General features: G+C 37.5%; 1 long non-coding RNA gene and 1 pseudogene across 1 annotated transcript; both read right to left on the bottom strand.

Moving 5' to 3' along the window:
• Nucleotides 1–718: 718 nt before the first annotated feature.
• LOC133070690 (uncharacterized) lies at nt 719–14,199 on the bottom strand. Its single transcript, XR_009696198.1, has 3 exons — nt 14,128–14,199; nt 2,970–3,025; nt 719–870 (listed from the first exon to the last, which is right to left on the bottom strand). It is a non-coding gene; the product is annotated as an uncharacterized LOC133070690 (long non-coding RNA).
• On the bottom strand, nt 1,861–2,783 carry LOC133070565 (PEST proteolytic signal-containing nuclear protein-like; annotated as a pseudogene).
• Nucleotides 14,200–27,301: the final 13,102 nt, after the last annotated feature.

The following is a 27,301-nucleotide window of genomic DNA, read 5'->3' as shown; positions in this document are numbered from 1 at the left end:
TCAACCTTCATTATGATCCAACTCTCACACCCATACGTGACTATTGGAAAAAACCATAACTTTGACTATACAGACCTATGTCAGCAAAGTGGTGTCCCTGCTTTTTAATACACTGTCTAGGTTTGTCATATCTTTCCTACTAAGGAGCAAGTGTCCTTTAATTTCATGGCTGCAGTCATTGTCCACAGTGTTTGGAGCTCAAGAAAATAAAATCTATCACCATTCCACTTTTTCCCCATTTATTTGCCATGAAGTGATGGGACCAGATGTCATGATCTTGGTTTTAAGAATGCTGAGTACTTTTGTTTTTCTATTTTAATTTTTTTTTTAATTGAAGGATAACTGGTTTACAAAACTGTGTTGACTTATGTCAAACATCAACATGAATCAGCCATATGTGTGTATATATCTATATATATGAAAATGATGAGACTAGATGCCATGACTTGGTTTTCTGAATGCTAAGTTTTAATCCAGGCTTTTCACTCTCCTGTTTCACCTTCATCAAGAGGCTCTTTAGTTCCTCTTCGCTTTCTGCCCTTAGCGTGGTATCATCTGCATATCTGAGGCTGTTGATATTTCTCCCAGCAATCTTGATTCCAGCTTGTGATTTATCCAACCCAGCATTTCACATGATGTACTCTGCATATAAGTTAAGAAAGCAGAGTGACAATATGCAGCTTTGATGTACTTCTTTCACAATTTTGAACTAGTCCATTGTTCCACGTCTGGTTCTAACTGTTGCTTCTTGACCTGCACACAGACTTCTCAGGAGGCAAGTAAGCTGGTCTGGTATTTCCATCTCTTTAAGAATTTCCCACAGTTTGTTGTGATCCACACAGTCAAACGCTTTGTGTTAAATAAGAATTCCTATAAATTAGTTCAGAACAAATTGGATTTCACAAATTAGTAACATAAATGATTTGATAAATCCACAAATATATATCCTTCTTATTTTCTATCTTCATACAATGTTGCCTTTTTTTGGTGTTTATACCCTTAAAAAAAAAATAACAGCCAAACATTTAACTATTATTTACATTTAAATTGCTGATGGTAGCTTCCTTTTTCAGAAGAAATAGCTTCTTTATGATTTTCCTCGAGAGCTGGTGGAAATGTTAACAGAACTAGATAACAAAAACCTAGAGAAGCACATGCAATATAACTATTTACTCTGGTAGCAAATGGCTGTTCTCTGAAGAATAATAAAGATAGAGAAGACCCTTTAAAATGAAGCATGTTATTTTAAATTCTCAATGGTTTATATAAATTTTTAAATATTCTTTTTAAAGAGCTTGGTACACATCTGTATCCACTGATAGCAATGCAATAAGTAGTCTCTGATGATTTGAAGCAAAACAAATGCCATTAGGGGAAAAAAGAGCTGTATTTTAATTTTATCTAATTTATTTTTTCAGTTACTATATCCAGTAACATTTTCCTCCCAATACAAATACTCCCTTCTTTCTGTGTTTGTTCCTGGGAGCCAGACAGCATTGGTAACACAGGAGTTAAGTTAGAGCAATTGCTTACAGTTTAAACAGACAACTTTTTGCTGCCTTCTTAATGTGCTAATAGTTGTATCTAAAAATATGCAATTCTTAGAAAGATAACATTTCTGATTTTTTAAATTATCTATTAACTTTGGAAACTAATCACATGAAACTACAAAATTAGTAAATGTCTTAAAATTTGTATATAAAACACAAATTACCTCTAATCTCAAATTCTCATTAGTGTACCACTCAGTCTTTAAAAGAAAAAACACTGCTCCAAAGAGTCTAATGCCATTCTTTAAAAAAGGAAAGTGTTCCTTTTACCTTTACACCCACCCCATGCCCCATTTTCAAAACACACAGTTTAATCATTTTGGTCATAGACATTTCTAAGATGAGATCTTATATTTCACTTTCATAGCTATTCTAATTATCAGAAAACCCATGTCCTTTATTGATGGAATTTGGTCCTGCTGATGTTGGTGTATCCCATCCAGTAGGCTTCATTCTCATTTTGCCTCTGGAGACATTTCCTCTGGTTCACTATTTTCATCCTCATTTAAGCTGTTGCTACCAAAATAGTTTTTGGAGTAAGTGTTGGAAAGGTTTCTTTAGGCTTGGATAGGGCTTTCTTTGTCATCTGACCACCTACCAAGTTGGTAGACTGCCAACTACCTCCAAGTTCAGGAAATCCAAAGTTGGAGATCTTAGTAGGCTTTGGTGGGAGGTCTGCAGCTTCTTCTACTTATTGATTCTCAGCACTAAGGCTTGTATTTCCCCCTCCATTACTGGAAGAAACAGTCTTAGCTTTCCCAGATTTTTCTGCTGCTTCTTGAGATCCTCTGGTGGCCCCAGTTCACTGCTCTGCCACCTTCCTGTCCTCCATTTTTCCTGCCACAGCCTCCAAATTTTTAATGTTTTAGTACACATTTTTTGGGCTTTCCCGGTGGTGCTAATGATTAAAAAAAAAAAAAAAAAAAAACCTGCCTGCCAATGCTACAGAATATGTAAGAGACGTGAGTTTGATCTCTGGTCAAGAAGATCCCCTGGAGGAGGCCATGGCAATCTACTCCAGTATTTTTGCCTGGAGAATCCCATGGATGCTGGAGCCTGGCAGGCTGTGGTCCATAGAGTCACAAAGAGGTGGAAATAACTGAAGTGACTTAGCACACACACATACAATAAACATTTTAAGAAACTAAATGTTCCTGTCTCTGAGATGATCTTTGATACTTCAATGAGCAAAAGCATCTTCCTTTTCATCTTAACTCTTCTCTGAATATTCATTGTATGTCATATATAGAGAATAATGCAGTGGTTCTAAGACCAAGGTATCAAGCCAGACTACCTAATTTTTATCTTACCTCTGACACTTAATGAGATCTAATCCACACAGTTAATAATAATGGTAGCTAATATTCATTTAAAACTTATTTCATTTAATTTTTGCAATTCTATGAGATGGGTACTCACTCATTATTCCCATGGGAATGGGTCTTCCCTGATGGCTCAGCAGGTAAAGAATCCACCTGCAATGCGGGAGACACAGAATATTTGAGTTCAATCCCTGGGTTGGGAAGATCCCCTGGAGGAGGAAATGTCAATTTTCTAGTATTCTTGCCTGGAAAATCCCAAGGACAGAGTAGATTGGAGGCTACAGTCCATGGGGCTGCAAAGAGTACAACAGGCCTGAGCATGAATGTACACATGTATGCACACACACACACAGAGGAATGGAATTTCCATCTGCAAATGAGGCCCTAAACAGCTAAGTAAATGGCCTGAAATCACTCAACTAAGGATTTGACTCAGATTTATTGAAATTCAAGTTTATTCCCTTGGCAGCATTTTGTATGAATAAAGGAGAAGCTAATCTCTTATGGGCTTCCCTGGTGGCTCCATGGTTAAAAACAAACAAACAAACAAACAAAAAAACACACCTGCCAATGCAGGATGCATGGGTTTGATCCCTGGGTTGGGAAGACTCCCTGGAGGAGGAAATGGCAACCATTCCAGTATTCTTGCCTGGGAAATTCGGTAAACAGAGGAGCATGGTGGGCTACAGTCCATGGTGTTGCAAAGAGTTGGACATGACTTAGTGGGCTGAGCATGAATGCATATCTCTTATAAATCCTCCTGAATGACAAGACAATATATACGTTGTACCAAGTACATGCAGAAAGCAGTAGTTGTATACAATCAATTTTTTTTTTCAGAAATAGAGCTTTCTACATTTGTTCTTTAAATACAAATCAACTCTGAAATTAGAGTGTTAAATATTGAAATTAAGCATTTAGTAACAAGGATAGAATATGCCCTGGAAGAAAAACACATTTTTCTTAACTGTGACTTTTCTGAAACTCTCATGAGTATTTTATAAAACATCCCCTAAATATCAGGACAGCTGCTATTTAATCTCCTGGAGGTAAATTATTGACTCTAAAATATCACTCTATAGAACCTAGACTATTAACAAGATTCTTACTGAAACATTCTTTCAGTTGTTTGATTACTATGGCAAGATCAGCAACTGCAACTCCTCTAGTTCTAATATTTTTCCCTAACTCTAAGCTCTGTCTGATGTTCTAGGAGCCATGTTCCATGAGACTAGTCAATAGATAGTGGCTGAATGTCAGAGACAAGTCCTCCCAAGGATGTTTATGCAAGGAGCATCAGGAGATGGGAAATTTCCATTCCCTCCCCAACCACTGCTTTATAATTCTTCTGTGAAAATTCTTGTTTCTGGACAGCGTTTCTCTCCTCCCTCTTCTCTCTTCCCCTTTTTGGAACAGAAGAAAGTCTCACAGTTTTTCCCCCAAGTTGTCTCTAAACTAAACACCTGCAGTGCTTTGTACATTCTATGTCCAAAAATACAAAAATGAGGACATAAAACTTCTCTATATATGTGTCCCCACATTTATGATTAGTCTTTTCTATACTGTACATCTTGGTAATCATAAATCTGTAGGTTTCTAAAGATCAAAAAATCAGTTAGCACATAAAAAGAAAAACAGACTCCAGATATATTGATTTTTTATCACAAAGATAGACTCAAGTTCTAAGTTAAAGCCACAGAGCTGGTTCTTGCAGAAAGAAAGGGGGATGGAAATGAAAGTAGGATTCCTGGACCTCTGACTGGGTAGGCCAGTGCTGGGGGTGGGTAATTTGAACAGTGACTAGAGAAAGGAGTGATTAGAGAATAACCTTTCTTTTTCCTCATCACACTTCCAAACTATTGAAAATTAGAAACAGGTAGACAGTGTTGTGTCTGTGGGCACTATTTGGTCCCCTGAGTTATTAGTAGCCTGATCGTTGCCCTGAATTCTCTGAAATCTGTCCATACTTAAAGGACAAATGTATGTAAATAACTGTGGCATAAGGGTGGATTTTTTTTCATTCCATGTCAAGTTTAGGTTCAGGGCACTATCTGGTACATTCAACAGTAACCACCACAGGTGAACAAGACTTTTTCAATCTCCATTTACTTTTTTTTTTTTTTTTTAATTTTTTTTTTTCCAGTGGGTTTTGTCATACATTGATATGAATCAGCCATGGATTTACATGTATTCCCAATCCCGATCCCCCCTCCCACCTCCCTCTCCACCCGATTCCTCTGGGTCTTCCCAGTGCACCAGGCCGGAGCACTTGTCTCGTGCATCCCACCTGGGCTGGTGATCTGTTTCACCATAGATAGCATACATGCTGTTCTTTTGAAATATCCCACCCTCACATTCTCCCACAAAGTTCAAAAGTCTGTTCTGTATTTCTGTGTCTCTTTTTCTGTTCTGCATATAGGGTTATCGTTATCACCTTTCTAAATTCCATATACATGTGTCAGTATGCTGTAATGTTCTTTATCTTTCTGGCTTACTTCACTCTGTATAATGGGCTCCAGCTTCATCCATCTCATTAGGACTAGTTCAAATGAATTCTTTTTAATGGCTGAGTAATATTCCATGGTGTATATGTACCACAGCTTCCTTATCCATTCATCTGCTGATGGGCATCTAGGTTGCTTCCATGTCCTGGCTATTATAAACAGTGCTGCGATGAACATTGGGGTGCACGTGTCTCTTTCAGATCTGGTTTCCTCAGTGTGTATGCCCAGAAGTGGGATTGCTGGGTCATATGGCAGTTCAATTTCCAGTTTTTTAAGAAATCTCCACACTGTTTTCCATAGCGGCTGTACTAGTTTGCATTCCCACCAACAGTGTAAGAGGGTTCCCTTTTCTCCACACCCTCTCCAGCATTTATTGCTTGTAGACTTTTGGATAGCAGCCATCCTGACTGGCGTGTAATGGTACCTCATTGTGGTCCATTTACTTTTAATTGCACCTTTTAAAAAAATTTGGATTCCTAGAGTTTTGGCTTGTGCTTGGTGATTCAGTCCCAAATATGAGAGAGTTGGTTGCTGGTTCAAAAGACAAGAGAAGTCCAATTCTGAGCTTTAGAGACCATCTCCTGAGAGAACAAAGGCCAACCCCACAGGACCAGCAAGAAGGTTTTCTATGACATACTCCCTAAGATCTTGTCCAGGTCTAGTAATTCTGATTTAATAATATCACTGACTTAATTCATAAGGACATTTCTTTATTATTCCTTATTAACAGGTTTTCCATAAAGATTGCTATTTTGAGTTGACTTTATCAATTGCAATCGTCAAGTAGATAATTGCTTCTAGGCTTAAGCAGAATGATTCTAAAGTTTAACAAGAAACATAAATTTCAAAATTAGAAATGCCAATATTCATAGAATGTTTAAGGAGGCCAAGAGACCATTTAGTCTAATACATACATACAAAATGAAGGTCTCAGAGCTACTGAATCTGTCTCTTAAATCTGCATTTTAACAACTTTTTATTGAAAATAATCTACTCTAACACATTTGAAAACTGCAACTATAGCACTGTTTCCCTGTATTTTCAAAACTATTTCAATCTTACTTGCAATAAGATTTTCCCTTGAGGTAGAAAATGCATTTTAATACAATAATAAGCAGCTGGGTGCCTGGTCTAGCTTATTAATAAATAAGTTCAATAAATCTTTGTCTGCTCTTCCTAATTTATCAAGTTGTTTATTTTGTTAGCAGTGTAGAACAGTGAGAGCAAAGAAAGAATATGGTACCCTTGTCATGTACACGTACAAAACTTATAGCTCTTCTAAAATATCTTTCTCATATGATAGCATTAGAAGAACATGTTCTAAAATGTAGAAAATAATTAAGTGGTAATAATAAAGTTTCTAAATAGTTAGAGCAATTTTGCAAATAATTTGCCTTAAATGCAAAAGTATAGCAAATATTTATTAATGAAAAATGGGAAAGTTAGTGGTGAAATACCAGATGATAAGTGCTATAGTCTAGCAAGCTATTTCACTTCTGGAATCCTGCAAAACTCAAATGACATTCAACTGCATTTATGAACAATATGTTTTACTAACATGCTTCCAGTAATGATTATTTCTAATACACCTAATATGATCATTGAAAGAGAAAACTTAAATTAGAAGAAACTATCTTGACTGTAAATTTATAATTATTACCACCTCAGTTTGTTTGGGTAGAACATATATGCTATTACTTGTTAAGTGGAGAAGCCTTTGAAAATAAATGTTTATAAATTAATTAACAGAACAATTACAGTAAATGACTCACTAGAAACTCTTACAGGACCAGCACAGTCATTCTTGAGAAACTGCTAAGAAAATTAATTTTATGTATGTGCCAAGATGTAATGAAATAAACAAGTTACACAATAGTACAAAATAATCCATAATAATAAAAGCTTATTACAAAATATTTGCCTCATCAATTTCTGCCTTGACATAACAACTTGTTTCTTATAATCATTAAAATTATAAAAGTATATCACACAAAATTAGGTTATCTATATTGATTTTTGAATTCAATATTATAACCTAATGCCTCCTCAGTTAGAAACTATTTTATATTGATAATTAACAAATTTGGAAAGAGAAACTATAAAGGGACTGATCCAAACAGATGCTATTTTTTAAGAAAATTAACAGTTGATAATCACTAAGATTTACCACAATTTATTATGAGAAACTTTAATGATTCCAAAGTTTTGTGTGGAAAAAAGTCACTTCCTATAGGAGGAATGTCTCCCCCATTCCGTACACTGCCATCAAGAAAAAGTGGAAAGAGAAAATAAAAGGTAAAATTTATTGTTATGCAATCTTCCTGCTAACACATCGTAATAATAAGAAAATTAGTTCTATAAGAGCTTTGTTCCACGGAGTTATCCACTGGTAGCACACAAGTCTGTGTCAATGAATGAATGGGTATTAAGCTTCTCAGGCATATGTTGTTTGTTGACTGACATTCTACTCTAAAGATATTTCCTTTTCCCATATTTGTTTACTTATTATTGTATTCACAATGGACTTGTGTATTCCTCTTATTCAGTTTGTTTACTGTAGTACTGTCATTGTTTTTTTCATTCTCTAATTATACTATATTTGGCCTATGTGAACTATTTCAAGATGACATCTTTCTAATATGTCTCCACCATACTTTGAATATGTTAATTTCTATTAAATACCACAAGATATTTCAAGTTCACCTCCTTCTTGTGAAGTTCAGCTATTTCTCCAAGGAGACTTTATTTCATTTGTTAGAGGGTGGTATTTGGAGACTAAGATCTAGGAACTAATTGTGCTTCTTACTCATTTCTAAAGTGAAAACTATCTATACTTGCTCTACCACACACTTTCCAACCACTACAACATCCTCCAAATTATTTTACCTGCTAGCTTTCTATCTTTCATTCTATACCAATACAAGTATTCTTATAACAGTCTGAGGAGTCTTTTTTAAAAAGTATATTGTATCATTTAATTCATCATGCAACACTCTCTAACGTTTTTATTTTTCATTTTAAACTACACACAGAGATACACACACAGACACACACATACCTCAATGTTTCTCATGAATTTAGACACAAAGTGAAGTGAAAGTTGCTCAGTCATGTCTGATTCTTTGCAACCTCACAGATTATACAGTCCATGGAATTCTCCAGGCCAGAATACTGAAGTGGGTAGCCTTTCCCTTCTCCAGGGGATCTTTCCAACACAGGGATTTAACCCAGGTCTCCTACATTGCAGATGGATTCTTTACCAGCTGAGCCACCAGGGAAGCCCAAGAATACTGGAGTGGGTAACCTATCCCTTCTCCAGCAGATCTTCCTGACCCAAGAATCAAACTGGGGTCTCCTGCATTGCAGCAGATTCTTTACCAACTGAGCTCTCAGGGAAGCCCAAAAGTTCTTAAGAAAATATCAGTATATTTAATTCATTAATATAGAAAAGGAGTTGTGTACCATAATCAAGTAGGATTGATTTCATGTACACAAAGCTAAATATTCCAAAACCAATCAATGAACTTCAGCAAATCAACAGATTAAAAAAGAAAGACCATATCATCATATCAATAGATGTAGGAAAATAACTCTTAATAAAATACAAAATTCATTCATAATAGTTTTCAGGAAATGAGAAATGATAAAGGACTCCCTCAACTTGATAAAAAGTATCTGAAAAAAAGAAAAAAAACTACTCTTAACATAAAAAACTGTGAGAGAGTGTTTTCTCTGTAAGACAGAATTTGGCAAGGACTTCTATCACTGTTCTTACTCAACATAGTACTGGATATACTAGCCACAACAACAAGGTAAGAAAAAAAAAAAAAAAGGCATAAGATAAGAAAGGGAAAAATAAGATTATCTCTACTCACAGATGAAATGATTGCCTATGTAGAAAATCAAAAGTAATATATTTAAAATTTCATAGAATTAACAAGTGAATTCAGCTAAGTGACAGATAGAAGATCAACACACAAAACTCGAGTGCATTTCTGTATTAACAATGAAAATGTGGACTGAATTAAAATCACTGTAATATATACTGAAGAATGTAAAAGAAGCTTTGAACAAGCAGAAATATTTTTTAATGTAAATACAGTATTAGAAAAATGGCTGTCATTTAGTTGCTAAGTCATGTCTGACTCTTTTGTGACCCCATGGACTGTAGCCCTCCAGGCTCCTTCTGTCCATGGGATTTCCAGGCAAGAATACTGCAGTGAGTAGCCATTTCCTTCTTAAGGGTATCTTCCCAACCCAGGGATCAAACCCATGTCTCTTGCATTGGCAGGTGGGTTCTTTACCACTGAGCCACCAAGAAAGCCCAGAAAGATTATCTAAATTTATCTGAAAATGTAATTCCAATCAAAATTTCAACATTTTGCATAAAAGTATATATGCACGAAACAGCCAAGGCAATTTTCAAATTATCATGTGATAAACCACAATAATACAAATAAAATATCTGAATAAAGTTAAATAAACAAATATTTAAATAAATAAGACTATGAAACAAGCTAGAGAGTTTAGTATAAAATTGAGCTTCAATTTAGTGTAGAAAAGATGAATAACCAAGGAAGTGTTGAAAAAATTGATTATCCATTCATAAACATAAACTTGAAATTGATTGAGAATTCTATATGTGTGTATTTTGCACACACTTACCACTAGAGGTATTTATGCATCTGCAAAAGGAGGTATGTAGATGGAAAATAATACCATGATTATTTATAATAATGAAAACTCAGAAACAAATTATCCATCAAAGCTAGAATCATGAAACAAATTATGGCATTTCCAAATATAAAATGCTATTTAATACATAAAAGAATACTGCACTGACATGAAAAATCTCAGAGGCATATTGTTGGGAGTACAAAGCAAGTTACATAAAATATTCAATGTTGTTGTTAAGTTGTTCAGTCGTGTATGACTGTTTGTGACGCCATAAACTGGAGCATGCCAGGCTTCCCTGTCCTTCACCATCTCCTGGAGTTTGCTCAAACTCATTTTATTGAAAATATTCAATAAAAATAGCTATTTTTCTTGTTCTTTAGAAGAGCCAAACACCACATATTGCTATATTTAAAAAAAATAATAATAAATTTCAGGACGATTACAGAGCCTCTGATTCTTGATTCCCCAGTTAACTGTGACTTCTCAGAGCCCTTCCATCCAGTATTCTCCTTCTTAAAAAACAAATTTCATAACAACCTAGAAAATGTCAGTTCTTCAACATCTGAATCACTCCTTCTGAGGGATTTCCTTTGAAAGATATCAGGGTAGACATTCAATCATCAGGATCAACTTCAATGATTAAAAAAAAAAGATGCTTAGGAACATAGTTTTTACAATGTTAGCAACTCTTTTGAATACTGTATTGATATCGCCTCCCTTGTAGGAAGAAAATTAAGTAATAAATGTTCCCTAACATATTTAAGAGAAAAATATAGAGAGAAAGAGTGAGAAAAAGATACAGCTACAACCTCAGGTCAAGATGAGCAGCAAGCCATTCTGAGCATTGAATTAAGATTCTGACTGCATTTATCATATCTGTTAAACTGCTAGACCAAGGACAAGCTGGTAAAGTATAAATACTGATCATTAGATATTGTTCTCTTATTTACCAGATTGGATAGATAAATGTTCACCTTTTTTCAGATCCTAAACTCTGGAGAGAATAACAGTTATTCTTATTTTATCTTGTTTTTTGTTGACTGTAATTTCTAGCTTTATTGCTTACTAAATAACATTTTATTGGTTACTAAATAACACCTCTCTGCAAAACTCATTATCTTTCCTGACCTCAAACCACACCAGGAGTTAAAGAGGGACAGGTATTGCTATGCCCATTTGCAAAAGAGAAAATGTGGAAGTTATTTTAAGTCGTGTGGTTGAGGAGGAAAAGTGGTGTCATTGTTACCAGTTGTTTTGCTGCAGAATAACTATTTTCCTTTCAACTGGCAGAGTAAGTAATATTCTTTACCCTTCTATACTGTCTAGAGAACCATTGACCAAGCTCTCTGTCTTCCCCCTGAAGTGGATGAGCACAAGATGTAAGCCAGGCCAATGTCACATTCTTGTTGGATTTTGCATCTTGAATAGAGATATTAAGAGAGCAAAACAAAATTATCATATTCATCCCAGAGGTATGCCACTGTTAAGACTGTTGAGTAGACTTCACCACCCTGGGGATCATACTAGCCCTCGACTTCTGTGATTCTGAACCCTCTTCTTTAGTGTTTCCTTCACTTCTATGAGTCCCCCTCACCCCCAGTCTCTCTTATCCCCTTTAATTAACAGAATCATTATCTCTTGCTTGCCACCTATAAAGAAACATAGTATACAGTTGGCCATGTGCAGAATTAGAGAGGGCTTGTTTGAATTTGGAGGAAGCATCATGCCCATGCTACACCCCCTCCCCACCCCTGCATAGCCTATTCGATCCTCAGCCACATGTATTTGCAGTTTCTTCCCACCTTCCATAATGCACACATATACTCAAAGAAGACTTTGATTTCCTAACAAATTTCCTCAATCAAAATCTGCTTTCTGGAAGAAACTTGAACCTTTTTGCACACATATGTAGAAGAGTATTTTGTTTTTTCTTTTATCCAATAAGCTTTATTCAAATCCTCCTACATACATATTATTGTGCTAAGAAAGATAATAGTGTACATAAGAAAGATTTGTCCCTTATCTTGTAGCTGATAAATCCATCAAACACTGTAAAAGATATCTAATTACAGGATCTGGAGATCTGGAGGGGAGACAAAGTACCTTCATTCCAACTCTGAAGTCAGATGAAATCTGAAATTGGTAGCTGCTTACTAGTGTTTCTGGTTTAGGAAATAAAGCCACATCTAGTTTAACAGTGAATAGAATATCACCAGCAGTATACTGATTTTCCACATAAAGGCAGACAATGGGTTCATTGTCTTCCCCTCACCCTTCATATTTTTATTACCTGTTGACACAGTTAGTGTTTCGTTGCGGAATCTTCTACAGTGCTCAGGCTAACACTAAGCCTAGCTGACTACATTTAGAACAACCCTTGACTGAGGAAACTGCTGTCAAACTCTCTACCTAAAAAAGTAAATAATTAAAAATAAAGAAAATATAATTTACATTATTACTGAACTTATTTTAATAACTAACTTAAAAATATTGGAAAATTTAAATCATCCAAAATGAGGTAAACAAGAGCACCTGTAATTCTGAAACAGAGAGACTGCACTACTGACAGTTTAACCTATATATTTTCATTATGTATACTCACATACATGAGTAATGCACCTTCTTCACATATGTTTGCTCCTGAAACACAGGGATTGTTTTAAGTACTCTTTTAAATTATGAGTTGATGATATATTTGAAACAGAATTAAACTTGTCAAGTATAATCACAATCATAATCATCATTTTTATAGTTAACTGTGCCAGATACTCGTTTAGACTACTTGATCTCATTTAATCCTTCCAACAAACTAATGATGTTGGTACTATTGTTATCATCAATTTTACTGACTAAGAAACAGGATTTAACCAGGCAACAGCTCAAGATCCTACAGAAGCAAATTGAATATGAAATATGGATAAAGGGAGATACCCAGAGGAAACTTTTTGAGACATGCTGGCCCCCCATAAGAGAGAGTAATGAAGACCAAAGAGGTATGTCTGGAAGATTTGGAATCTTTCTTTCCAGATTCTCTTGGTGAGGATACAAACAAAGCATTGTGATTCCCATTCAAAGTGTGTGCTGTGTTGCTATGGTGAGCGTATATTACTCAATCTACCCAATTTAAAAGCTCCTCAAAGGTGCCACAACCAGACATTGGGAGGAAATGGTTTGCTTTCCCTTATAACTTAACTTCTAGCATGAACTACAGGTTGCCCATGCCCCACTACCTCCTTCCCTGGTGGCTCAGCAGTAAAAATCCACCTGCAATGCAGGAGACACAGGAGACACGAGTTCAATCCCTGGGTTGGGAAGATCCCTGGAAGAGGGCATGGCAAGCCACTCTAATATTCTCACCTGCAGAATCCCATGGACAGAGGAGCCTGGTGGGCTACAGTCCATAGGGTTGCAAAGAGTTGGACACAACTGAAGAGATTAAGCGTGCATGCAGGCGTGATCCGCTAAACCAGAGAGGGGGTGATGAAAGCAGGGTAGCTCTGAAAAGCTGGAGGTCAGCATCTGTGACAGGGGTCTTTTCTACAGTTGGGCTTCTGCCCAATTTTGCTTCTTCCGTGGATAGAATCAGTATACAAAGCTCCCATGTTCCCTTGGCAGAAGTCCCCACAAGGCAGATGTGAAAGCAAAACACCACCTACACAAAGACAAGAGCTCTGAAGCAGGAGAGAACCCCATTCCTGACGTCTCTGCGAAGTGGATGCAAGTTCAGGATAGGTGCTGGACAGGTGCTTGTGGTCCTCAGGGTAGTACTGACCTCAGAACACAATAGGGCAGCTTCTCCCTTTTGACTATGTAACTTTGTAATTTACCCTGAAGAAGGGGTTCTGCAAGGTAAAAAGGGCTCCAGAAGGCCTACTTGCTCCTCAGAGCCAACCCCATAGAGACTTCAGCTCTTTTCAGCTGGACCTGACTCTGTCTGCCTCTACCAATTTCTGGCACTCCGAAAGCTGTGAGGGAAACCACTCCACATACTAAAACAATAAAATAAAGAAAAATAACAATAATAAAATGCTTAGTTCCACAAAAGAGTCTCAAGATGACAAGCTGATTGCTTACCTCCTAATCACCACTGTCCAGTATCAAAATTAATAGAGAATAATTTCTTGGGGCTTCTCCAATGGCTCAGTGGGTAAAGAATCCACCTGCAGGAGACACAGGAGATGCGGGTTCAATCTATGAGTCAGGAAGATCCCCTGGAGGAGGAAATGGCAAGCCATTCCAGTATTCTTGCCTGGGAAATCCCATGAACAGAGGACCCTGGCACACTACAGTCCATGGGGTTGCAGAGAGCTGGATGTGGCGGAGTAGCAAAGCTAGCACTTCTCTTAGCCTCAAAAGAAAATATAAAATACTTTATAATCATGCAGGATTGGGATTAATTTTTGAGTCCTTAGCATCTTTTCCCAAATGACAAAGCCTTTACTGAGACATACCTCAGCTCCAAAAGCCTCCAAGGAGACTCCCAGCACCCCCAGCTTCAGTTCTTCTCAAAACCCCATTCTCACCCCCTACAGCAGCCTTGAGAAGAAGCCTCAACATTAAATGCAAAAAAGAGTTCAAAGTATGACTATAACACAAGCAAGAACATTTTGTTTACTGACAAGAATCTCAACTTCTTTTTAAGTGACTAGAATTTAATGGACCAGAGGAAGAAATAGCTCAACAGAGAGAACTTTAAAAGTCTCTAGGAGATAAAAATAAATTGCTTTGTTAAGTATATCCCTTGATGTGTCATGCTTGTCCAAAGATGCAGTTATATATGCACTAAAGGAATATTGGCTATTTTTATCACCTTTCCCCAATGTTAGTACCACACACAAGGGCAGGGCTCATTCATTCACTTGTTCAGACATTTATTGAGGAGTTCCTTTGTGCCAGTCTATACCACCCTTGAGGATACAGAGTTGGCAATAATAGACTGTCCACAAGAGACACAGAAGTTTAATAGATTAGATGACAAGAAAAATGAGAATAATTTAAGCATGAAGTGCTTAACAGAGTGTGCTATCTACAAAGTACCACTGGACCTAAAGGAAGATTGGGGGAAATTCAGAGTGAAAGAATCAGTACAGTTGATCAATAAATAGTTTTTTCAATTCTGTGTTATTAAACTTCATACTGTTAAACTTACTAAATTGTTGTTATTTTATGAAACTATCTGAATTCAAAGGAAGCAACTATTTGGGATAGTATTCACAGTGAAGGTTAGGGAAAATCCCATGAACAAATATGAATCACTTCCAGTTCTTAGAAGTCAAGTGCAATTCCAGAAGGCAGCTGTTGGCTTCTAACTCTGAGATGACAAGTTAAGTCTGATCTTTGGCAGAGGTTGGTAAACTTCTACATTAAGGAGTTTATCCCCAGTTAGTTGTAACCTATTGTGCACTGTAGCAATTCTGAGTCTCTAAGGAGACTCTTTGATTCATTTATACATATATTATTTTCAAATGGAGGGGGCTAAAGAAACATTTTGGTGAAAAGGTTCAGGTGATCTGTGAGTTCACTTACTGCAAACCATGAATTTTTCACTTATAAGAAGAACTGAAAGCTACTTATTTGTGACTACTAAGTGAGTAATGAGTCATTACACAAAGCTTCATGTTGCAAGAGTTTACTGAAGAACCTATTTCATTAATCTACTGTTAAATCTTGGCAACATTAAACAATTTAACAACATTGATGTTTGCTTAATGAATGAATAAAGGAGTACACATCAGTGCATACAAACCTACTCAGAGTCTTGAAGAAGAATGAAAGAGGCCTCCAAAGAGTATCCCAATAGGGTACTTTTATTTGGTTGTTCTTTAAAGCTTAGAATCTGAGTTCCAAAGAATGTCATGGGCAAGACTCTTGGCCTTTGGTTTCCCCAATGAGGTTAGTCTAGCTAGTTCCACCAGGCCAGGGCAAGAGGAAGGAATTTCTAAGAAGAAGAAAACAGAAAGTCCAAGCAAACCCAGAGAGAAACTATAGACTCTCTTCCCAATCTGAAAAAAAAAAAAAAAAAAAGAAAGAAAAAGACAAGTTACAAGTGTTTCCAAAGAAAAATTATATAAAAGGGATACTGAATCCAGGAGACTTGAAGTCAGGAGTTTGAAAACTAGGAAATGAATATACCAGACAGCTTGTCATCGGCTAATGGGGAGGTTTGAAGTTGTAGCCAAGAAACAGGAATCTGACACTTAAGTCTCTGGTCAGAAGCTAGTCAGAGGTGCATGAAACTGTCTCAAAAAGATTAAGCCTGGACTCTCCTACCACAAAGTAGCATTGTGTGGACAGGATTTCTCTGCTATTATTTTAAGGCTTTGAGTGATTTAAGAACATTTGGCAGCTGAGGAAAAGAAATCACATATCCAGTTTGTGCATTCTTATTTCATTTGATGGAATATTTTTTCATTTTATTTATCATCATTTAAAAAATTATTTCTAGTGCGTAATCCAGTTATTTTTAACCATGACTGTATATCAGGATAACCTATGCAGCTTTCTAAAAACACAAAAAAAGAACAGTCACCTGGAAAGTACGATTTAGCTAGTTTCTAGGTTTGGCTGCTGTTTGTGTCTTAGTTCCAGCATTGACTCAATAGCCAATCAAGTTTGATTGTTCACTGAAATTACATAAGGATCAAGACCACTCTCTGGTGCCTATACTCAAGTTACATTTCAAAAAACTTGCTGTCTCTGGAGGCTGTAATTGCAGTTGGCATTCTTTTCTTACAACCTGTCTGCATTTTATAAATGTTCCCCAATAAACACAGGTGAATTTCATAATAAAATAAAACAAATTATTATTATTTTTTTTAAAGAACGCATGAGTTTGAAATATTTTGTCTTACTCTGCAAGAGAATTCCAGAAAAACATGTACTTCTGCTTCATTGACTATGCTAAAGCCTTTGTCTGTGTCGATCACATCAAACTGTGGAAAATTCTTAAAGAGAGGGAAATACCAGACCATCTCACCTGCCTCCTGAGAAACCTGTATGCAGGTCAAGAAGCAACAGTTAGAACTAGACATGGAACAATGAACTGATTTCAAACTGGGAAAGAAGTACTTCAGGGCTGTATATTGTCTCCGTGCTTATTTAACTCATATGCAGAGTACATAAAGTGAAATGCTGGGCTGAATGAAGCACAAGCTGGAATCAAGATTGCCAGGAAAAATATCAGTAACTTCAGATATGTAGATGACACCACCCTTATGGCAGAAAGTGAAAAGAAACTAAAGACCCTCTTGATGAAAGTGAAAGAAACTGAAAAAGCTGGCTTAAAGCTCAACATTCAAAAAATAAAGATCATGGCATCCAGTCCCATCATTTCATGGCAAATAGATGGGGAAACAATGGAAACAGTGACAGAATTTATTTTCTTGGGCTCCAAAATCACAGCAGATGGTGACTGCAGCCATGAAATTAAAAGACACTTGCTCCTTGGAAGAAAAGCTATGACAAACCTAGACAGCATATAAAAAAAGCAGAGACATTACTTTGCCAAGAAAGATTGGTATAGTCAAAGCTAAGGTTTTTTTTAGTAGTCATGTATGGATGTGAGAGTTGGACCATGAAGAAGGCTGAGCACTGAGGAACTGATGCTTTTGAACTGTGGTGTTGGAGAAGACTCTTGAGAGTCCCTTGGACTGAAAGGAGATCAAACCAGTCAATTCTAAAGGAAATAAGTCCTGAATACTCATTGGAAGAACTGACGCTGAAGCTGAAGTTCCAATACTTTGGTCACCTGATGTGAAGAGCCGACTCACTAGAAAAGACCCTGATGCTGGTAGGGATTGGGGGCAGGAGGAGAAGGGGACAGCAGAGGATGAGATGGCTGGATGGCATCACCAACTCAATGGACATGAGTTTGAGGAAGCTCCAGGAGATGGTGAAGGACAGGGAAGCCTGGCATGCTGCAGTCCATGGGTTCACAAATAGTCAACAGGACTGAGTGACTGAACAACAACTTTAGTTTGTTTCCAAACAGGAGAAATTATTAACCATATCCCTAACTGCACATGAGTGATGCTGTTTTATTTAAGGACTGATGGCAGTTCTGAGTCTTCATGTCTTTTTTTTTTTTAATTAATGCTTGTTTATAGCAGTTCTTAAAATATTTGAACAGATCAATCAGAGATAACTCTCTTTAAAAAAAAAAAAAATAGAAAAATGTCCCTGTTAATTATTTATCTTTCCTCATGTCAAAAATCACTAATGGATTAACCCTGTAGTATTTATTAGCTATAGAAGTTTACTGCTTAAATTAAATGTCTCTCCTTGCTAGGCTACAGACAGACTTTACTATGGTCTGTTTAGTCATTTGATGTTGAGTCACTTTGTCTCTGACATGAGAGATGTCTATAAAATCTTTGTTATGTCTATTGAATGTTCTAACTTAGATTTGCGTGTCTGGATATTGAAATTCTTTCGGGGTCAGAGTCAAGCAAAAGATCTTCAAGAAGGCTGTATGACCTACAAGGCTGCCCCTATAGAAAGCAAAAATCGAAACTACATGCAGAGTCTCCACTGCAGTGTTAATACCGGCTCCGTGGACATCCGAGGACAGTTCAGAACTAAAGCCTCCTAAGAGTGACAGTGTGAGTCCTGCCACTGTGGGTTCACAGTGAGACAACAGCAGTTCGTAATTCCCTGCGTTAGGGGGACCCGGTACCCCCGGATCCTGTGGGCACTCCTGCCGGAGTACAGTGCAGTGAGCTCTGTGAGGCCGCTCCCCAGGTCTGCTAACAGGTCTCCCATTTGGGAGACTGCCTCAGGGTTCCTGGGATGGTTCCCTTCCCAGTCTCTTTGATTTTCTATTCATCTCAAACGGGTTCATTTGGCTGGCTCTGTGTTTGGCTCATTTTGGAAATAGTTGCCACAGGGGACCATTATTGTGTTTGGGAGTGAAGTGTTAAGAGGAGCAGGTGCAGAGAGAGAACACCACGCTGGGAAGACAAGCATTCCTACCTCGATCTATTCATTACACACGGAGCAACTGCAGAGAGGGCTAGGGATACAATGCTAATGAGGGAAAGAACACGCTTCTCAGTTCATAAATTTGATGCTAAGGAAACCAAACAGAAAGCAAAGGCATGATAATGAAAAGAACTGCCCTAAGGTTGTATGGCTCTAATTCCAACATCAGTTTCAAATAGAGATAAATTTTTGCATAGGCCCAGATGACTATTCTAAAATTTTGTAACTGCCATACACACACACACACACACACACACACACACACACATATATATAATCTGTACTTAACTATACTTTAAGCTCCTTAAAATGTAGAACTTTATACACTTAAGATTCTTTTGCATGTACTGCTGCTGCTGCTGCTAAGTCGCTTCAGTCGTGTCCGACTCTGTGCAACCCCATAGACGGCAGCCCACCAGGCTCCCCCGTCCCTGGGATGTACTAGTACTCAATAAATTAGAGAAGGAAATTAATGTTTGTTGAGCACCTTATGTACGCTCCCCATCATGAATTATTATGTTTAATTTATTTCTGGTAGAACTGTTTCTGCACATATTATATTTTGTGCTTTGCAGATGAGCAAATATGCCCAGAATGTTTTAGTGACAAGCCCAAGGTCTCAGAGTTACTAACTGGCAGGATCTGCACTCAGATGCATGCTCTCTCAGCTCTACCACCTTGTGAGGAGTCCCACAGTCTTATCTCCTTCCTTTTCTTTCTACTGTTAAGAATTCATGTGATTATAGTAGATCCACCTAACTAGTACAGAATAATCTCTATCTTAAATCCAATCAGTTATTAACCATAATTACATCACTAGTTCCTTTTATGACAAGGCAGTCTATTGGTGATGGGTTAGGGTGTGTAATCATCTTCAGGGTCAAAATTCCTACCACACAACCTCAGAGAGATAAATCTCACTGATCATAGCCAACATATTTAGCAAAGTTCCTTGTGCACTTGTAAGGGCATAAAAGACTATAAGATACATCTCCATTGCTCACATCAGAACCAGTTTTATCCTCTGAATCAAGTTTAGGTCATTTTATGCAGGATGACTGAATACTGAAACTTCCTTAAGCTATTCTGCTCATAACTCTGATGTTGAAGACCAATGAAGTGATACATTTAGGCTGCAGTACAAACTTAGAAACTGCCCAGGGTGCTAGGATTAGAATGTGACACAATATCATGTGTCAGGGCATAGATCTCACGCAGGAGAGGAAGAGCATCAGAGCTTTGACAGTGCCCTTAAGAGATTCATATTTATTATTAAACTCTCTCTGGATGGAAATACCTATGGTAAATTTATTAAGAATTCTACAAGCATTATTAAAGTGAGTGATTTTTCTGCATCTCAAATAAGAGTCTTATATAGGCATCAAAGTTAGCCAAGATAAAAAGTCCAAAATATGAACATGAGGAATTTATATGTACAAGCAAGTGATGTCATTAACCTGAAAAGATGTCTTTCGACTTAAGATGACCTTCTAACTAGATGATTTTCCTGATCTAGATTTTTCACCTTAACAGTCTCATTTACTTCATACCTGTCTAAATGCTGACTTGGTTTTCATTCATATATGCCAGAAAATAAATCAGAGAAAAATATTTTCTAGCTTCCAGGCATCACCAACAAAGTTATAAAAAACTTTTTCAGTGAGAAGAAACTACTATTAACTTGTCTTAGAAAGAAAATGGAAAATCATACAAGACAACTACATTGAAAAGGTACAAGACTCTTGCCAGGTAACTAGTTCTAGAAATTAGATTGAAAAAAAAAAAAAAAAGAAAAAAAGAAATTAGATTGTAAGAGTGAACCAAGACTATTTACTCTACTTGAGAACCTAGAAGGAGAGCAGGTTCTTAGAAAGTGCTAAGGGTCCAGCCAAGGAGACTAGCATCAATCAGCTGCAATGATGTTGATATGGCAAGTTTAAGGACCAGGAGCCAGACAGAAGGTAAAAACAGAATGTGAATAGGGATGAGGGCCAAGTTCAGAGGGTTGATAGGCAATCAATTTTGTGGAAAATAAAATGAGTTAAATCCAGGAAATGGATGCAGCTGGCTTAAAGGAATAAGGCAGGCACACAAAAACCCTAATGATATCACCAATATTTTTCTTAGGGTACACACTGACTTTATATATAAAATAATATGTGCAATTTAAGAGTTACCAATATACTTATCTTCTTAAAGGCAATTAACTTCTTTGCCAGTCATGTTCCTAATACTTCTACATGCCCTTGTTATGTTAGACTGAAAGGTAAGTACAGTGTAACACATGTAGAGGATCTCATACTTAGACATGGCTGACTTGTCCAATAGTAAATGTTGTTGTTGTTGTTTAGTCACTAATTCATGTCTGACTCTTTGATATCCCATGGACTGCAGCATGCCAGGCTCCTCTGTCTATGGGAATTCCTAGGCAGGAACACTGGAGTGGGTTGCCATTTCCTTCTCTATGGGATCTTTCCAATCCAGGGATCGATTTCATGTCTCCTGCTTTGGAAGGCAGATTCTTTACCACTGAGCCATTATAGGAAGCTCGCAGTTGTGCATACTTGATCTGAAACCAGGCATTCCATTGCTTAGCTATCAACCAAGGAAAATGTATTTCTTTACATTGGATACATCTCAGCTGTTCTCACTGATTGGAAGGTGTTAGATCGGAAGGTGTTAGATCTGAAAGTCTATGTAGAACTCTGAGATCTCCATGTATCTGGTTCATTTGGATAACTAAAGTAGAAGCCAATTTTCACATGAGGAAAATGGAGCATAAGTAAGAGCCTAGAATTCTAGAAAGAATGAGAGAGACATAGGAAGGCTGTCTGCCTTGGCAGCCAATAGTTTAACAAGTCTCAGCAAAATTTGTATGAAATCTATCTACAAATGCTTATTCAGTGAAGTCTCCCTATTCTTACATCAAACCCACTCTTCTTTGTTTGAGCAAACCATAGTGGACTTTTACTTCTTGTACCTGAGAAGATTTTGGTTAGAAGGCATCATTATTATTGTATCTTCACTGTTTTTGGAAGATCCTGAGTAGACAGAGAAGTCATCTAAAGAGAATTGTAACTCTGGAAAGAGAGCAGAAAATGAAAATTAGAGAGAATATTAAGGATAAACTTTGCCAATATCAATATTACTACAAGAGTTCAAGAGTTTCTCCTTTACACTCAAAAATGTTTGTGCTTGTACATATTCATGTTCAGTAAGATATCATATAAATCATAAAATATCATGTATTCATCATTGTAGTTCTTGATGGTCTTAGAGTTGACTTCACTCATAAATGTCCTAAATGATTTAATATGTGTTCTTTTTCTCCTTATCTTTCTTGTTTTTCAAATAAATAATAGCTAGGGGTGGCGACCAAGAGGAGCTACCCCATGTCCAGGGAGCAGCAGCTGCGTGGGCGCAGGAGGCCTAGAGGAGCTACTCCATGTTCAAGGTCAGGAGGGGAAGCTGTAAGGAGATACCCCTTGTCCAAAATAAGGAGCAGCGGCTACACTTTGCTGGACCAGCCGTGAAGAGATACCCCACGTCCAAGGTAAGAGAAAACCAAGTAAGACGGTAGGTGTTGCGAGAGGGCATCAGAGGGCAGACACACTAAAACCATAATCACAGAAAACTAGGCAATCTGATCACAGGACCACAGCCTTGTCTAACTCAATGAAACTAAGCCACGCCCTGTGGGGCCACCCAAGACTGTCAGGTCATGGTGGAGAGGTCTGACAGAATGTGGTCCACTGGAGAAGGGAATGGCAAACCACTTCAGTATTCTTGCCTTGAGAACACCATTAACAGTATGAAAAGGCAAAATGATAGGGTACTGAAAGAGGAACTCCCCAGGTCGGTAGGTGTCCAGTATGCTACTGGAGATCAGTGGAGAAATAACTCCAGAAAGAATGAAGGAATGGAGCCAAAGCAAAAATAATACCCAGTTGTGGATGTGACTGGTGAGAGAAGCAAGGCCCGATGCTGTAAAGAGCAATACTGCATAGGAACCTGGAATGTTAGGTCCATGAATCAAGGCAAATTGGAAGTGGTCAAACAGGAGATGGTAAGACTGAACGTTGACATTCTAGGAATGAGCAAAATAAAATGGACTGGAATGGGTGAATTTAACTCAGATAACCATTATATCTACTACTGTAGGCAAGAATCCCTTAGAAGAAATGGACTAGCCATAAGAGTCAACAAAAGAGTCCGAAATGCAGTACTTGGATGCAATCTCAAAAGCGACAGAACGAGCTCTATTCATTTCCAAGGCAAACCATTCAATATCATGGTAATCCAAGCCTATGCCCCAACCACTAATGCTGAAGAAGCTGAAGTTGAATGGTTCTATGAAGACCTACAAGACCTTTAAGAACTAACACCCCCAAAAGATGTCCTTTTCATTATAGGGGACTGGAATACAAAAGCAGGAAGTCAAGAAACACCTGGAGTAACAGGTAAATTTGGCCTTGGAGTATGGCATGAAGCAGGGCAAAGGCTAATAGAGTTTTGCCAAGAGAACGCACTGGTCATAGGAAACATACTCTTCCAACAACATAAGAGAAGGCTCTACACATAGACATCAGCAGATGGTCAAAACTGAAATCAGATTGATTATATTCTTGCAGCCAAAGATGGAGAAACTCTATACAGTTAGCAAAAACAAGACCGGGAGCTGACTGTGGCTCAGATCATGAACTCCTTATTGCCAAATTCAGACTGAAATTGAAGAAAGTATGGAAAACCACTATACCATTCATGTATGACCTAAATCAAATCCCTTATGTTATACAGTGGAAGTGAGAAATAGATTTAAGGGACTAGATCTAATAGACAGGGGGCCTGATAAACTATGGATGGAGGTTCATGACATTGTACAGAAGACAGGGATCAGGACCATCCCCATGGAAAAGAAATGCAAAAAAGCAAAATGACTGTCTGAGGAGGCCTTACAAATAGCTGTGAAAAGAAGAGAAGTGAAAAGCAAAGGAGAAAAGGAAAGATATTCCCATTTGAATGCAGAGTTCCAAAGAATAGCAAAGAGAGATAAGAAAGCCTTCCTCAGTGATCGATGCAAAGAAATAGAGGAAAACAACAGAATGGGAAAGACTAGAGATGCCTTCAAGAAAATTACAGATACCAAGGGAATATTTCAAGCAAAGATGGGCTCAATAAAGGAGAGAAATGGTATGGACCTAACAGAAGCAGAAGATATTGAGAAGAAGTGGCAAGAATACACAGAAGAACTGTACAAAAAAATATCTTCATGACCCAGATAATCACGATGGTGTGACACTCATCTAGAGCCAGACATCCTGGAATGTGAAGTCAAGTGGGCCTTAGAAAGCATCACTATGAACAAAGCTAGTGGAAGTGATGGAATTCCAGTTGGGCTCTTTCAAATCCTGAAAGATGATGCGGTGAAAGTTCTGCACTCAATATGCCAGCAAATTTGGAAAACTCAGCAGTGGTCACAGGACTGGAAAAGGTCAGTTTTCATTCCAATCCCAGAGAAAGGCAATGCCAAAGAATGCTCAAACTACTGCACAGTCACACTCATCTCACACTAGTAAAGTAAAGCTTAAAATTCTCCAAGCCAGACTTCAGCTATACAAGAACCGTGAACTTCCAGATGTTTAAACTGGTTTTAGAAAAGGCAGAGGAACCAGAGATCAAATTGCCAACATCTGCTGGATCATCAAAACTGAGAGAGTTCCAGAAAAACATCTATTTTTATTTATTGACTATGCCAAAGCCTTTGACTGTGTGGATCACAATAAACTGTGGAAAATTCTGAAAGAGAAGGGAATACCAGACCACCTGACCCACCTCTTAAGAAACCTGTATGCAGGTCAGGAAGCAACAGTTAGAGCTGGACATAGAAAAGACTGGTTCCAAATATGAAAAGGAGTATGTCAAGGCTGTATATTGTCACCCTGCTTATTTAACTTATATGCAGAGTATATCATGAGAAACGCTGGTCTGGAAGAAGCACAAGCTGGAATCAAGATTGCTGGGGGAAACATCAATAACCTCAGATATACAGATGACACCACCCTTATGGCAGAAAGTGAAGAGGAACTAAAGAGCCTCTTGATGAAAGTGAAAGAGGAGAGTGGAAATGTTGGCTTAAAGCTTAACATTCAGAAAACTAAGATCATGGCATCTGGTCCCATCACTTCATTGGAAATAGATGGAGAAACAGTGGAAACAGTATCAGACTTCATTTTGTGGGGCTCCAAAATCACTGCAGATGGTGACTGCAGCCATGAAATTTAAAGACGCTTACTCCTTGGAAGGAAAGTTATGACCAACCTAGACAGCATATTAAAAAACAGAGACATTACTTTGCCAACAAAGGTCCGTCTAGTCAAGGCTATGGGTTTTCCAGTGGTCATGTATGGGTGTGAGTGTTGGACTGTGAAGAAAGCTGAGCACCAAAGAATTGATGCTTTTGAACTGTAGTGTTGGAGAAGACTGTTGAGAGTCCCTTGGACTGCAAGGAGATCCAGCCAATCCATCCTAAAGGAGATCAGTCCTGGGTGTTCATTGGAAGGACTGATGCTGAAGCTGAAGCTCCAATACTTTGGCCACCTCATGTGAAGAGTTGACTCATTGGAAAAGACCCTGATGCTGGGAGGAATTGGGGGCAGGAGGAGAAGGGGACGACAAAGGATGAGATGGCTGGATGGCATCACTGACTCAATGGACATGAGTTTGAGTAGACTCCGGGAGTTGGTGATGGACAGGGAGGCCTGGCATGCTGCGATTCATGGGTTCGCAAAGAGTCAGACACAACTGAGCAACTGAATTGACTGAACTGAATGAGTATCTATTCTACTCAAGGGGAAAGCAACAATGTCTATTTCTCTATGCCATAAGATGATTTCTAGCTGGGTTTTTAAGAAAAGTTGAGCTGGTAAAGTGAAAAAGAAAATGATAATTTTATTGTTTTCATGATAAAAAAGAGAAAATTGGAGAACCCTGCTTTTTTAGGGAATTCCAAAAATAAAATGTGCTGCTTAAAGGAAAAAACAAAAAACAAACAAACAAACAACAACAACAACAAAACAATGCTTGTTGGCTACAACATGCAAAATCTTAAATTAGAAAGAATAACCAGCAATTCTATTAATAGCTTATCCACATGCATCTACAAGTTCACTTTAAAGTTCCAAGGTAACTTTTCTAGTAAATGGCATAATTGGTATTTGAAAACCACGTAAGGCATTTTTCCTTTTAAAAAGAGTACACAGTAAAGTACAAAGGTTTTTTATGAAGCTGTCTTATTCTATTGTTTACATTTGCTTAATTATGTATATTTTTTTGTTGTTGGTGGTGGTGATAGTTCATTTTTTTTTTCCAAGTACGAAAGACAGATCTCCATAAATTTCTAAAATTATTCCATGGTTATCAATTGCAGATTTAATAAGATCACTTATAATTTCTTAGAAATCATCTACATTATCCAGACTTCCAAAGTTATTTATATATTAACATTTAATTATTTTGGTGTCTATTGTTCTTTCCTCTTTTTCCTTCAAGCTTTTTACTTTTCATATTGGATAGGTTAGTGATATGTGTATTTAATTGGTTCATTAAAAATATTAGCTCAAAAAATAACAATATTAGCTCTTATAATTACATATCAATTTTTCTTTTTGCTAAATAATCTGTATTTTTATTGTTTCTTTTCTCTCTCTCTCTCTTTCTATTGCTAGAATTTGAAGTTGCTAAGACATTGGAAAAATAGAAGCACACTTTGTTTAGGAAGGCCTGAATGCTATCAGTTCAATTCAGTTCAGTCACTCAGTCATGTGTGACTCTTTGCTACCCCATGAATCGCAGCACACCAGGCCTCTCTGTCCATCACCAACTTCCGGAGTTTACTCAAACTCATGCCCGTTGAGTCAGTGATGCCATCCAGCCATCTCATGCTCTGTCATCCCCTTCTCCTCCTGCCCCCAATCCTTCCCAGCATCAGGGTCTTTTCGAGCTGAATGCTATAGTATAAGACTATTCTCTTATAGAGTCTGAATTTAAACAGAGACAATTTCATAGTTTTTCCTCAACACTTGTAGAATCCAATGTGTGTAGACTGTGTCTTCAATATCTTCATGCCTTATAGGCAAGCCAGAGACAAAGAACAGAAAATGTGCTGAGATGATTCTGTCCCTATTCTGTGTGACCACAAGCCTTATAAGCAATGTACTCTCAACTGAATATATCAACAACTTTTAAAAATAAATGATTACGTGTATAGTTT

Source organism: Dama dama, chromosome 15 (genome assembly GCF_033118175.1).
Source record: "Dama dama isolate Ldn47 chromosome 15, ASM3311817v1, whole genome shotgun sequence".
NCBI classification, from domain to species: domain Eukaryota; kingdom Metazoa; phylum Chordata; class Mammalia; order Artiodactyla; family Cervidae; genus Dama; species Dama dama.
This window is presented reverse-complemented; position numbering and strand designations above follow the sequence as displayed.